The sequence below is a fragment of the Chlorocebus sabaeus genome, chromosome 11 (assembly GCF_047675955.1).
Source record: "Chlorocebus sabaeus isolate Y175 chromosome 11, mChlSab1.0.hap1, whole genome shotgun sequence".
NCBI classification, from domain to species: domain Eukaryota; kingdom Metazoa; phylum Chordata; class Mammalia; order Primates; family Cercopithecidae; genus Chlorocebus; species Chlorocebus sabaeus.
This window is the reverse complement of record NC_132914.1, coordinates 10,445,324-10,457,813: the sequence shown is the minus strand read 5'-3', so window position 1 is coordinate 10,457,813 and position 12,490 is coordinate 10,445,324. Positions and strand designations below refer to the sequence as shown.

At 42.8% G+C, this 12,490-nt stretch overlaps 2 pseudogenes; one reads left to right on the top strand and one right to left on the bottom strand.

Annotated features, from left to right (window-relative positions):
• Window positions 1–1,492: 1,492 nt before the first annotated feature.
• LOC119622682 (heterogeneous nuclear ribonucleoprotein A1-like) lies at window positions 1,493–8,974 on the bottom strand (annotated as a pseudogene).
• Window positions 8,975–11,279: 2,305 nt separating this feature from the next.
• LOC103218543 (non-selective voltage-gated ion channel VDAC2 pseudogene) lies at window positions 11,280–12,282 on the top strand (annotated as a pseudogene).
• Window positions 12,283–12,490: the final 208 nt, after the last annotated feature.

Here is a 12,490-nt window from a genome sequence, read left to right as displayed (position 1 = left end):
TTAGCAGCAGGCCACATGGGATTAGTCATAAAAATAGAGAAATCAAATAGCAAGAAGGATGGAGGGAGAGGATGTTACAGCGTGGTTTCAGGGGAAGAGAAAAGGTGTCAAAAAAGAGAAGTAGGTGAGAAAACCAAATAATAGGGTCCCTGAAGTGAGGGACATGTATAGGAAAAGATTTGGGAGTAATAGTGTAGGAGACGAAATAAAACATCACAGTGAACATTTTTGTACATGTATTCTGTTTTCTCGTGTTTTGAAATCATGAGCCAAAACAAATGCCAAAGCAAAAGTGTTAATAATACCAATGGATTACTTTTCAAAAAGGCTGGAGCAATTTTACTCCCGCTGGCAACGGATGACGGTACCCGACCTAGGTCCTTCTCAGCTCCGTGTGTTCTCAATGTTTTAAATTCTGGCTAATTATTATTATTACTATTTTTGTGGGGAAAGAGGGATGTTATAGCTTTGTCATCATTTGTGCTTTCCAGACTACTACTGGCTTTGAGCATCTTCTCAAGTAAGTTAGTTATTTGTATTTACTGTGAGTTTCATGTTTATATCCTTTGGCTATTCACTCTATCAGGGGTTGCTTTTTTTTTGTCTTTTTTCTTATCAATCTGTAGGCACTCTTTGAGGCACATGCCACCTGCTTGTCAGTCATATGTGTTGCAAATATTTTATATTATTTGTTTTCTTAAAACATTATGGAGCATTTATTTTCTTTCTATTCATGCATTATAAGTTTTTAAAAAATTGTGTGTGTGTCTGTGTGTGTGTGTATCTGTGTGTGTCTGTGTGTGACTGTGTGTATGTGTGTGTGTACATTTTAGAGATAGGTGCTCATGTTTTTGCCCAGGCTGGAGTGCAGTGCTGTGATCATGGCTGACTGTAGCCTCGACCTCTTGTGCTCAAGTGATGCTCCTGCCTCAACCTCCTGAGTAGCTGGGACCACAGGCGTGTATCACTGTGGATGACTTGTTTTTGTTTTTTTTTAATTGACAAATAAAAATTGTATATATTACAACATATAACATGTTGTTTTGAAATATATATACATTGTGGAATGGGTAAATGAGCTAATTAACATATGCATTACCTCACATATTTATGTGTGTGGGGTGAGAACACTTAAAATCTATTTTCTTTTTCTTTTTTAAAAAAGACGTTTATTCGGCATCACGATCAGACTATTCCATTTAGCAATCCACAGCATGGGTGCAAAAAAAAAAAAGTCTACACTAAAACGCTTGGTTGAATGCTTTTATACTTTCCACAGAACAGAAACTAAAATAACCTGTTATACAATTAGTCACGAACACAGTCTTCAAATTTTTTGCCCATGCACATGAGTATTTGTGTAAAACATATCTTCTTTGTAGCATCTAGGCCTTGCCACCACTGTGCTTGGCTGAGTTCACAAATCTGTTGTTACCTGTAGCTTCCCTGTCACTTCTCTGACTCTCCTGTCCTGCTAAGCTTTGTTACCTAATTAAAATCTTCTGCCACTGCCATAGCTACTGTTGCTACTAGAACCGCCATAGGCACCTTGGTTTCTTGGTTTGTTCAAGTATTGGCCTCCACTACCACAGGGGCCAGAGCTTCTGACTCCAAAGATTTCTCCCTTCATGGGTCCAAAATTTGAAAACTGATGGTTGTAATTGCCAAAATCATTGTAGCTTCCACCACCTCCCAAATTGCTTCCATCATTACCAAATCCATTATAGCCATCCCCACTGCCACCATATCCACTACCACCATGGCTGCCACCAAAACCATCACCACCGTGAAGTTTTCTCCACTACCAAAGTTGTCACTCCCACCAAAACCACCTCCACGACCACCGCCAAAGTGTCCAGAACCACTTTGACCTCTTCGGCTAGATGAATCACTAGCCATCTCTTGCTCTGACAGCGCCTTCCTAACTTCACAGTTGTGGTCATTCACAGTATGGTATTTCTGAATGACAGTCTTATCCACCGAGTCATGGTTGTCAAAGGTTACAAAAGGCAAAACCCCCTTTTTTGCCACTGCCTCAGTCAGTCATGATTTCAATCACTTCAAGTGTTTCAAACTGTTCAAACTAATCTCTTAGGTGATGTTCTTCAGTGTCTTCTTCTTTTTTTTTTTTTTTTTTTTTTTTTTTTGAGGCAGAATCTGGCTCTGTCACCCAAGCTGGAGAGAAATGGCATGATTTTGGCTCACTGCAACCTCTGCCTCCCGGGTTCAAGCGATTCTCCTGCCTCAGCCTCCCGGAGTAGCTGGGACTATAGGCGTGCGCCACCACGCCCGGGGAATTTTTGTATTTTTAGTAGAGATGGGATTTCACCATTTTGGCCAGGATGGTTTCGATCTCTTGACTGCTTGATCCCCCGCCTCGGCCCTGCAAAGTGCTGGGATTACAGGAGGCCTCAGTGTGTTCTTTCATGCCATCAAGAAACATCTTTTTCACAGTGAAGTGGGCACCTAGTCTTTGAGAATCTTCTCTTGAGACAGCTCTCTTTGGTTCCACAACTCTTCCATCCACCTTGTGTGGCCTTGCATTCATGGCTGCGTCTATCTCCTCCACAGTGGCATAGGTGACAAGCCCAAAGCCCCTGGAGGGCTTGGTGTTTGGGTCTCTCATTACCACACAGTCCTGAGCATTCCCCACGCTCACAGTGGCTCCTCAGGCTCTCATTGGTTGTTTCAAAGCTCAGCCCTCCAATGAAGAGCTTCCTCAGCTGGTCAGGCTCTTTAGGAGACTGACTTAGACATGACGGCAGGGAGAAGAGAGTCTTTAATGATGCTTCCTCGGTGGCGTCCAAGGGCAGAAAGGCAAAATCTATTTTCTTAGCAATTTTCAAGAATACAGTACATTGTGTGTGTATGTGTTTTAATTTTTTATTTATTTTTATTTTTTTTAGATGGAGTTTCACTTTTGTTGCCCAGGCTAGAGTGCAGTGGTGCGATCTCGGCTCACTGCAACTTCTGCCTCCCGGACTCAAGCGATTCTCCTGCTTCAGCCTCCCAAGTAGCTGGGATTACAGGCGTGCACCACCAGGCCTGGCTAATTTTTGTATTTTTAGTAGAGACGGGGTTTCACCATGTTGGCCAGGCTGGTCTTGAACTCCTGATCTCAAGTGATCCATCTGCCTTGGCCTCCCAAAGTGCTGGGATTCCAGGTGTGAGCCGCAGCCCCCGGCCTGAATAAGCTGTTATTAACTACAGTTACTTCGTTGCACCATAGACCTCTTGAACTTATTCCTCCTCTCCAACTGAAATTTGGTATATTTTGACGAATATCTCCCCAATTCCCCCTCCTCATTTTGTTTTAACAAAGTCAAAACTGTCATTTTTTCCCCCTTATTGTGGATTTTGGTATTCCACCTAGAATTGCCTGCTTGGGATTTTACTTGTATTTTTCCAAATTTTTTTTTCTAATAAGTTTATATTTTTAATTAATTAATTTATTTGAGACAGTCTCACTCTGTTGCGCAGGCTGGAGCGCAATGGCATGATCTCGGCTCACTGCAACCACCTCCGCCTCCCGGGTTCAAGCGATTCTCATGCCTCAGCCTCCCAAGTAGCTGGGATTACAGGCACGTGCCACCACACTCGGCTAATTTTTGTATTTTTAGTAGACGCGGGATTTCGCCATATTGGCCAAACTCCTGACCTCAGGTAATCCACCCGCCTTGGCCTCCCAACGTGCTGAGATTACGGTGTGAGCCACTGTGCCCTGCCCTCTCTTAAACGGGCTTTAATTATTATTTGGTTTCACATTTTGATCTGCAGTTAATTTTTGCAGTCGTGATATCTAACTTGGAAGAGAGAAGATGGACTGAGTTCTGGGCAAAGTCTTGGATTATTGAGAGGGAAGGAAAAAGTTTGAAGATGAAAGTGATGAGAAGGGGTAGTGAATGGGGTGGGCAGGTGGCATGTGCCTCAAAGAAGCGATTTTTTGGGGGTATTGTTTTTATTGTGATAAAGTGTACATAATATACAGTTTATCACTTTAACCATTTCTAAGTGTGTAATTCAGTGACATTAATTACGTTCACCCTGTTGTGCAGCCATTATCACTATCCATTAAAGGAACCATTGCATTTTTTTTTTTGAGATGGAGTCTGGCACTGTCGCTCGGGCTTGAGTGTAATGGCGAGATCTTGGCTCACTGCAAGCTCCACCTCCTGGGTTCACGTGATTCTCCTGCCTCAGCCTCCCAAGTAGCTGGGATTACAGTGGCCTGCCACCACACCTGGCTAATTTTTTGCATTTTTAGTAGAGACAGTGTTTCACTATGTTGGCCAGACTGGTCTCGAACTCCTGACCTTGTGATCTGCCCCCCTTGGCCTCCCAAAGTGCTGGGATTATAGGCGTGAGCCACTGTGCCCAGCCTAAAGGAACCATTTTTCTACGATAAAGAAACAATGTGTCTGGAGTCAGCAAGGAAAACAACAACAACAATGCTGACTTTCCTCTCTTCCACTACTTCCACTCTCCTTGCAACTTGGTAGCCTCATTTTGTGAGGACATAATTTTTAAGAAACAGTTGGCTTGTAGTTAAGGCAAAGAGGAGTGGGGATGTTCTGTGTAAAAGTTGACAAGATAGGGTGAGCTGTTTTCAATTGAACAGGTATTGCAGTGAGCACACCAGATGGGATCTCCCGGCAGGGGGTAGTGAGAGAATAGTCAAATTGTGGAGGCCTAGGTTGCAACGGCATGAGAGTGTGGGCAGAAATTAATTTTACAATTTTAGAATTAATTCTTTTTGGGGATTTCCCTGCAGGGCTGCTGCACTTGGCGAGGGCTCAACCCCCCCCCCCGACACACCTGTGAGGCCCCTGGTCACCCAGGGGCACATTTCAGCTGCAAGGAGCAAATGCCCTTTCTCTTCAGAGCTAAAACACTCAGTCTCTCATTTAGCTATGAAAACAACAGTTCAGTTCCTCACGCAAATGCACACAGACAAACTGAATCAAGATAAATTTTAGGAGAAAAAGCAATAGAGAACTCCTTTTAGAATGCATCTCTGAAGTAGAATTAGGATCCTTAAACAACAATTTCCTAGGAGAAAACCAGCTCAGAATAAATCAAGGACCGTCAACCAAAGGGAGGTCTGGGGCTCGGGAGGACTTACCAGTTCTACCAGGAGAGAAACTTGAACTCAGTGGGACTTCAATGGGCCCCTGCTGGGACCTTAGCTCTGGATTCGGGCTACTCTTTCCACGTCGTGAGTCTTCTCTGAGGCCCCATGTATTTGGGCGCCAAAATACTGTCAACAAAAAGAGTCAAACTCTGTAAAACATTTTAAGAGATTGATTCTGAGCTACATATGAGTGACCATGGCCCATGACACAGCCCTCAGGAGGTCCTGAGAACATATGCCTAAGGTGGTCGGGGCACAGCTTAGTTTTATATATTTCAGGGAGGCATGAGACATCAATCAAATACACTTAAGAAATACATTGGTTTCATTCAGGAAGGCGGGACAACTCAAAGTAAGGGCTTCCAGGCTACAGGTAAATTTAAATATTTTCTGGCTGATAATTGGTTGAGTTTGTCTGACCCATATTAATTTCCTGACAAAGTACCATAAACCTGGTGGCTAAAGCCAGCAGAAATATATTGTCTGATAGTTCTGGAGGCCCAAAGTCAAGGTGTTGGCAGGGTTGGTTCCTTCTCGGGGAGAATCTGTTCCATGCATCTCTCCCAGCTTCCAAGAGCCCCATGTATTCTTTGGATTGTAACCGATCACTCAAATCCTCTGTCTTCAAATGGCAATTTCCCTGTGTCTTTTTTCACACGATTGTCTTCTTATAAGGACACCCGTCATATTGGATTAGGGGCCCACAGTACTCCACAATGACCTCATCTTTAATTACATCTTCAACAACCCGATTCCCAAAGAAGGTCACATCCTGTGGTACTGAGGGTTAGGGCTTCAACATATCTTTTTTGGGGAGACATAGTTCAACCCACAACAAAGACCTGAGATCGACAGAAAGGAGTGTTCAGGTGAAGATAAAGGATTGTGGAGACCAAGTTTTATTGTGCAGAGGAATCTCTCAGATAGCAGACTTCAGAGAGGCAGCACGTTGTGAAATGTTTCTTATCAGACCTAAAAGGGTGCCTTGCTCTCAGTTGATTATCTCCTGGATCTGGAAAGGAAGGAAGGAAAACAAAGGGGAAAGGGGATTCTGTGGATTTTTCCCAGAAGAGACTTTGCAGGGCAATTTCAAGGTACGGCCAGGAAATATATTTTGGGGTGAAATACTTTTTCATTGTCTTGTAATGTTATGCCAGAGTCAGATTGAAAAGTAAGTCACGATACATAGGGTCAAATAAAACCCATCTGATGAGAATTTATGGTTTGTAGGGCATGATTCCCTAGACCCCTTAGGTAAGAATTTGGGCAAGATAAAAAATCAGAGCTTAGTCCCCCGTACCAAAATCTATATGAATCAGGGTTCTCCAGAGAGACAGAATCAATAGGATATAGAAAGAGATTCATCATGAGGAATTGGCTCATATGATTTTGGAAGCTGAGAAGTCCCACAGTCTGGTATCTGCAAGCTGGAGACTCAGGAAAGCTGGTGATGTAGTCCAGTCCAAGCCCCAAATTCTGAGAACCAGGAGAACTGATGGTGTGAGTTCTGGTCTAAGTCCAAATGCCTGAGAACTAGAGGTCTGATGGTATAAGTTCCAGTCAAGTTTGAAGACCCGAGAACCAGGAGTGCTGATGATGTAAGTCACAGTCCGAGGGCAGAAGAAGACTGGTATCCCACCTCAAACAGTCAGCAGAGAGAGAGAGAGACGGGGGCGCGAAAGAGAGAGAGAGAGAGAAAGAGAGAGAACTGTTCCTTCCCTTGTCTTTTTGTTCTGTTCGGACTTTCAGTGAATTGGATGATGCTCAACCACGTAGGGCATCTGCTCTAGTCAGTCTGCTAATGTAAATACTAATCTCTAGTGGAAACATCTGAACAGACACACTCAGAAGTAATACTTAACCAGGTATCTGGATATTTCATGGCCCTGTTAAGCTGACACATAAAATTAATCATCACAGAAGCTCACCTATGATTAATTGATTTTTTTGAGGGTGCAAAAAACTCAAATTTTGTTATTTGAGTATAACAAATTATTAGAAAGAGATTATTTTTTGGTTGACTCAGAATTTTGGCTAAAATTTAAAGCTGAGAACAATAGGTGTTAAGAAATCCTATATTCCAAAGAGAGTTCTTAGCACACCCTACAGGACTTTCCAAAACTGGTCTAAGGACAATTACCAACAGACTATATCAGGAAAAGATAGAGGCTTAATGAAGTCACCTTCGCAAAGTTATGACAGTAGAGAAAACTGACATAGTCGACTCCATTTTGCTTCTAAGCTACAAGATGTCTTCGGTGATTCCTCAGTGTAGGCCAAACTAACTTCGGGAGGCACTTAATTTATACTTTCACCTTAAAGCAAAGATGATAATAGCCCTTTCCTAAAACTAAACCACCTGCACAACCAATGAAAGGCCACAGGTTGGGATTATGAGAGGGGCCTGAATTCTGCTGAAATGTAGGCAAAGTTAAATGATAACCAGCCATTGTTCTGGAGGTCACCAGATTTGTAACTTCCCCAATTACTCCTACAGATAACATCTACTATTATAGAACCCAAGACTGGCCTTTTGAGATTTTTTTCAGACTGTTACATTTCTCAAGACCAGCTGACTCGAGCCAGACCTGCAACTCATGAGTCAATCAGTCCTGCGGCCCTACCCAGAGGCAACTCAGTGCATGAAGACTGTTTTCCACACCCCTATGATTTGACCCCAATCAATCAAGATTCCCCATTCTCTAGCCCTCTGACCACCAACCATCCTTTAAAACCCCTAAACTTCGAGCCTTCAGGGAGACTGATTTGAGTGATACTTCTGGTTCTACTCCATGAGTTAGCCTCCTGTCAATCAAACTCTTTCTTTACTGCTGTGCCGTAGTTTCAGTGAATTGCTGTTGCCTGTGCAGAGGGCAGGAAGAACCTACCGGTGATTACATGATTGCAGAGATAAATTCTTTTAAAAAATTTGTGAATTGAAAGATTGCTGGTGTCTGGTGTGGTGGCTTACATTTGTAACCCTAGCACTTTGGGAGGTCAAGGCAGGAAGATTGCTTGAGCTTAGGAGTTCAAGACTGGCCTGGGGAACATAGCAAGTCGTCATCTCTAATAAAAATAAAAAAAATAAAAAAGTTAGCTGGGCATGGTGGTGCATGTCTGTAGTCCCAGCTACCAGGGAAGCTGAGGTGAGAGAGGATTGCTTGAGATTGGGAGATAGAGGCTACAGTGAGCTACAATCATACCACTGCACTCCAGCTAGGGTGACAGAATGAGACTCTTAAACCAAAAAGGATGACTGGGGTATATCCCCTCCCACCCTGATTCCAAGTGAGAGGTGAAACAAGAGGGCACTTTGGAGAGATTGGGCGCTGCTTGCTGAAGGTGGACAGAGTCTTACTCCTTGACTCTACGCTTGCTCGACTACGGGAGCTTGCAAATTTGAGACAGCATGGAGAACAAAAAAGTGTTTGGAAGAACCTGACCTATGTCCGTTATTGAAGAGGACAAAGACACTTCTGTGTGACTATTGTTTAGAGAGGCCCAGTGGTGAGAAGTTAGCAGAAGTTGCGCCTGATGACAGGGTAAGGTGGGGTGGCTTCAAGGTGCAGCTTTGTTATTTGGTGAGCGGGTATATGAGCTCCCCTCATCCCAGAAGAAGCAGATGTGGGTTTCAGTCCTCTACAAAGGGCTTCATCCAAGCGGGCTCCCTATTGATGAGGAGAGCCTACAAGAAAAAAGCCATGTTGGATGCTTCACTAGAAGTTGAGAGCTAAGGTAAAGTCACAGGAGGCCTTCCAGAGAGCATCTCACCTGTATCAGGGAACGATGCCCTGCAGAAATTCCCCAGGGAGGTATCTCTGTGTAGGATCTCCTAAGACCCATCAAAGGACACCAGGAGGGACAATTGGTGTTTGTGTATTGTACCAGTCAGGTTTCAACCAGAGAAGCAGAACCGGGAGAAGAGATACACACAGTCATGCACTGCATAATGATGTTTTGGTTAACAATGGATCACGTATCTGACATAAGAATATCCATAAGATTATAATGAAGGTGAAAAATTCCTAGTGACATCCTATCTCTAGGGACATCACAGCTGTCACAACATCACAGCACAACACATTGCTCATTACTCATGTGTTTGTGGTGATGCTGGTGTAAACAAACCTACTTCACTGCCAGTCGTGTAAAAACTATAGCACATACGGTTATGTATGATAAAGAAAACCTGACGACAATACATGCCTCTGTTATTGATTTATGTACTTAACATACTATACTTCTTTTTTTTTTTTGAGATGGAGTTTCACTCTTGTCACCCAGGCTGGAGTGCAATGGTGTGATCTCGGCTCACTGCAACCTCTGCCTCCCGGGTTCCAGGTATTCTCCTGCCTCAGCCTCCCGAGTAGCTGGGATTACAGGCATGTACTATCATGCCTGGCTAATTTTTTGTATTTTTAGTAGAGACGGAGTTTCACCATGTTGGCCAGGCTGGTCTCAAACTCCCAACCACGGGTGATCTGCCCGCCTCGGCCTCCCAAAGTGCTGGGATTACAGGTGTGAGGCACCGCGCCTGGCCATTATACTTTTTATTGTTATTTTAGAGTACGTTCTTTATATTTATCTATAAAAAAATTAGTTAATTGTAAAACAGTCTCAGGCAGGCCCTTCAGGAGGTTTTCCAGAACAAGGCATTGTTATCACAGGAAAGGACAGCCTCATGAGTGTTATTGCCCCCGAAGACCTCCCAGTGGGACAAGATGAGGAAGCAGAACAGTGATATTGATGATCCTGAAGCTGTGTAAGCCTAGCCTAATGTATGTGTTTGTGTCTTAGTTTTTAACAAAACTATTTAAAAAGCAAAAAAAAAATTAAATAGAAAAAACTTATATAATAAGACTATAAAAAAGAAAATATTTTTGTATAGCTGTACAATACATTTGTGTGGTAAACTGTGTGTTAATACAAAAAAGTGAAGTAGTTTGGAGATTTCTCAAAGAACTTAAGACAGAACTACCTTGGAACTAACCCAAATGTCCATCGATGATAGACTAGATAAAGAAAATGTGGCACATATACACCATGGAATACTATGCAGCCGTAAAAAAGGACGAGTTCATGTCCTTTGCAGGGACGTGGATGAGACTGGAAACCATCATTCTCAGCAAACTGTCACAATAACAGAAAACCAAACACCGCATGTTCTCACTCATAAGTGGGAGTTGAACAATGAGAACACATGGACACAGGGAGGGGAACATCACACACCAGGGCCTGTCAGGGAGTAGGGAGCTGGGGGAGGGATAGCACTAGGAGAAATACCTAATGCAGGTGACGGGTTGATGGGTGCAGCAAACAAACATGGCATGTGTATACCTATGTAACAAAACTGCACGTTCTGCACATGTACCCTGGAACTTAAAGTAAAAAAAAAAAAAAAAAAAAAAGACAGAATTACCATTCCACCCAGCAATCTCATCCCTGGGTATATACCCAAAGGAATATAAATTATTCTACTAAAAAGGCACATGCATGTGCAGGTTCATTGCAGCACTATTCACAATGGCAGAGACATGAAATCAACCTAGATGTCTCTCAATGGTGGACTGGATAAAAGAAAATGTGGTACATATACACCATGAAATACTATACAGCTGTAAAAAAGTAAAATCATGTTCTTTGCAGCAACATGGATGGAGCTGGAGGCCATTATCCTAAGCAAACTAGTGTAGGAACAGAGAACCAAATACCACGTGTTCTCACTTGTAAGTGGGAGCTAAACATTCAGTATACAGGGAGGCAGAGTGGAACAAAAGACACTGAGGCCTACTTGAGAGTGGAGGTTGGGAGAGAGTGAGGATGGAAAAACTGCCTCTTGGGTACTGTGTTCATACCTGGGTAACGAAATCATTTGTACACCAAACCCCCGCAACATGCAATTTACCCATGTAACAATCCTGCACATGTACCCACTGAACCTAAAATAAAAGTTAAAAAAAAAGGAAAAAGTTTATTAAGTAAAAAAATTAGAATAAGCTAAGGTTAATTTACTACTGAAGAAAGAGACTTCACTTCACAGCAGGTGTGGCCTGACTGTGAGCCGGCTGGGCAGCCTCAGCTGAGAGTGGACTGGTGGCCGTGGCCCTCCTTAGGAGACCACCAGATCACCTCTTACTGTGGCCTCACCATGGCGACCTATGGGCAGACCTGCATGGGGCCAGTGTGTATTTCTTCATCATATGTTAACCTTGGCAAAGTTGCCAGAGATATTTTTAACAAAGGATTTGGTTTGGGGTTGGTAAAACTGGATATGAGAACAAAGTCATGAAGTGCTGTGGGATTGTCAACATCTGGTTCATTTAATACAGACACTGGAAAAGCTTTTGGGGTCTTGGAGACCAAATATAAACGGTGTGAGTATGGTGTGACTTTCCCAGAAAAATGAGACGCTGATAATACTCTGGGAACAGAAATCACAATTGGACCAGGTTTGTCAAGGTTTGAAACGAATATCTGATACCACCTTCTTAGCAATCACAGGAAACAAAAGTGGTAAAATCAATCCTCTTGCGAGAGGGAGTGCAGAAACCTTGCTTGTGATGTTAATTTTGATTTTGCTGGACCTGCAGTCTGTGCTTCAGCCGTCTTTGATTACGAGGGCTGGCTTGCTGGGTACCGGATGACCACTGACAGTGCCAAGTCAAAGCTGACAAGAAATAACTCTGCAGTGGGCTTACTGGATGGGGGACTTCGAGCTTCACACTAATAACAATAATGGGACAGAATTTGGAGGCTCAGTTTATCAGAAGGTATGTGACAATCTTGACACTTCAGTACACTTTGCTTGGACATCAAGTACCAACTGTACTCATTTTGTCATTGACGCTAAATATCAGTTGCATTTCACGGCTTCTGTTTTTGCAAAAGTCAACAACTCTAGTTTAATGGGAGTGGAAAGAAAGAGACTTCATTTACACTCAGACTCTGAGGCCTGCTGTGAAGCTGGCACTTTCTGCTCTGCTAGCTAAAAAGCACATTAATGCAGGAGGCCAAACACCTGGGTTTGTCCTGGAGTTGGAGACTTAATCCAGTTGAAAGAAATGGCAATGGATATCAGAAGATTTGGCTTTAATACATTTTCATTATGACCAGCAGACTCTCCCCACAAAGAAGGTGATCAAAGCAAAGGATCTAAACAAGAGCTATATTTTAAATATTTAAACAGCTACTCATTAGCTGGTTTCTAGTTGAATTGGTTATGTATCTAGTTACCAATATGCTGTAACCATGCAGCCACCTATATATAATTTAAGTATATTTAACTGTTAAATGCACTACCCACCAATCGTGAAATAAACCTTTATGAAAACCATAGAAAAAAAATTTTAAATGAATTTA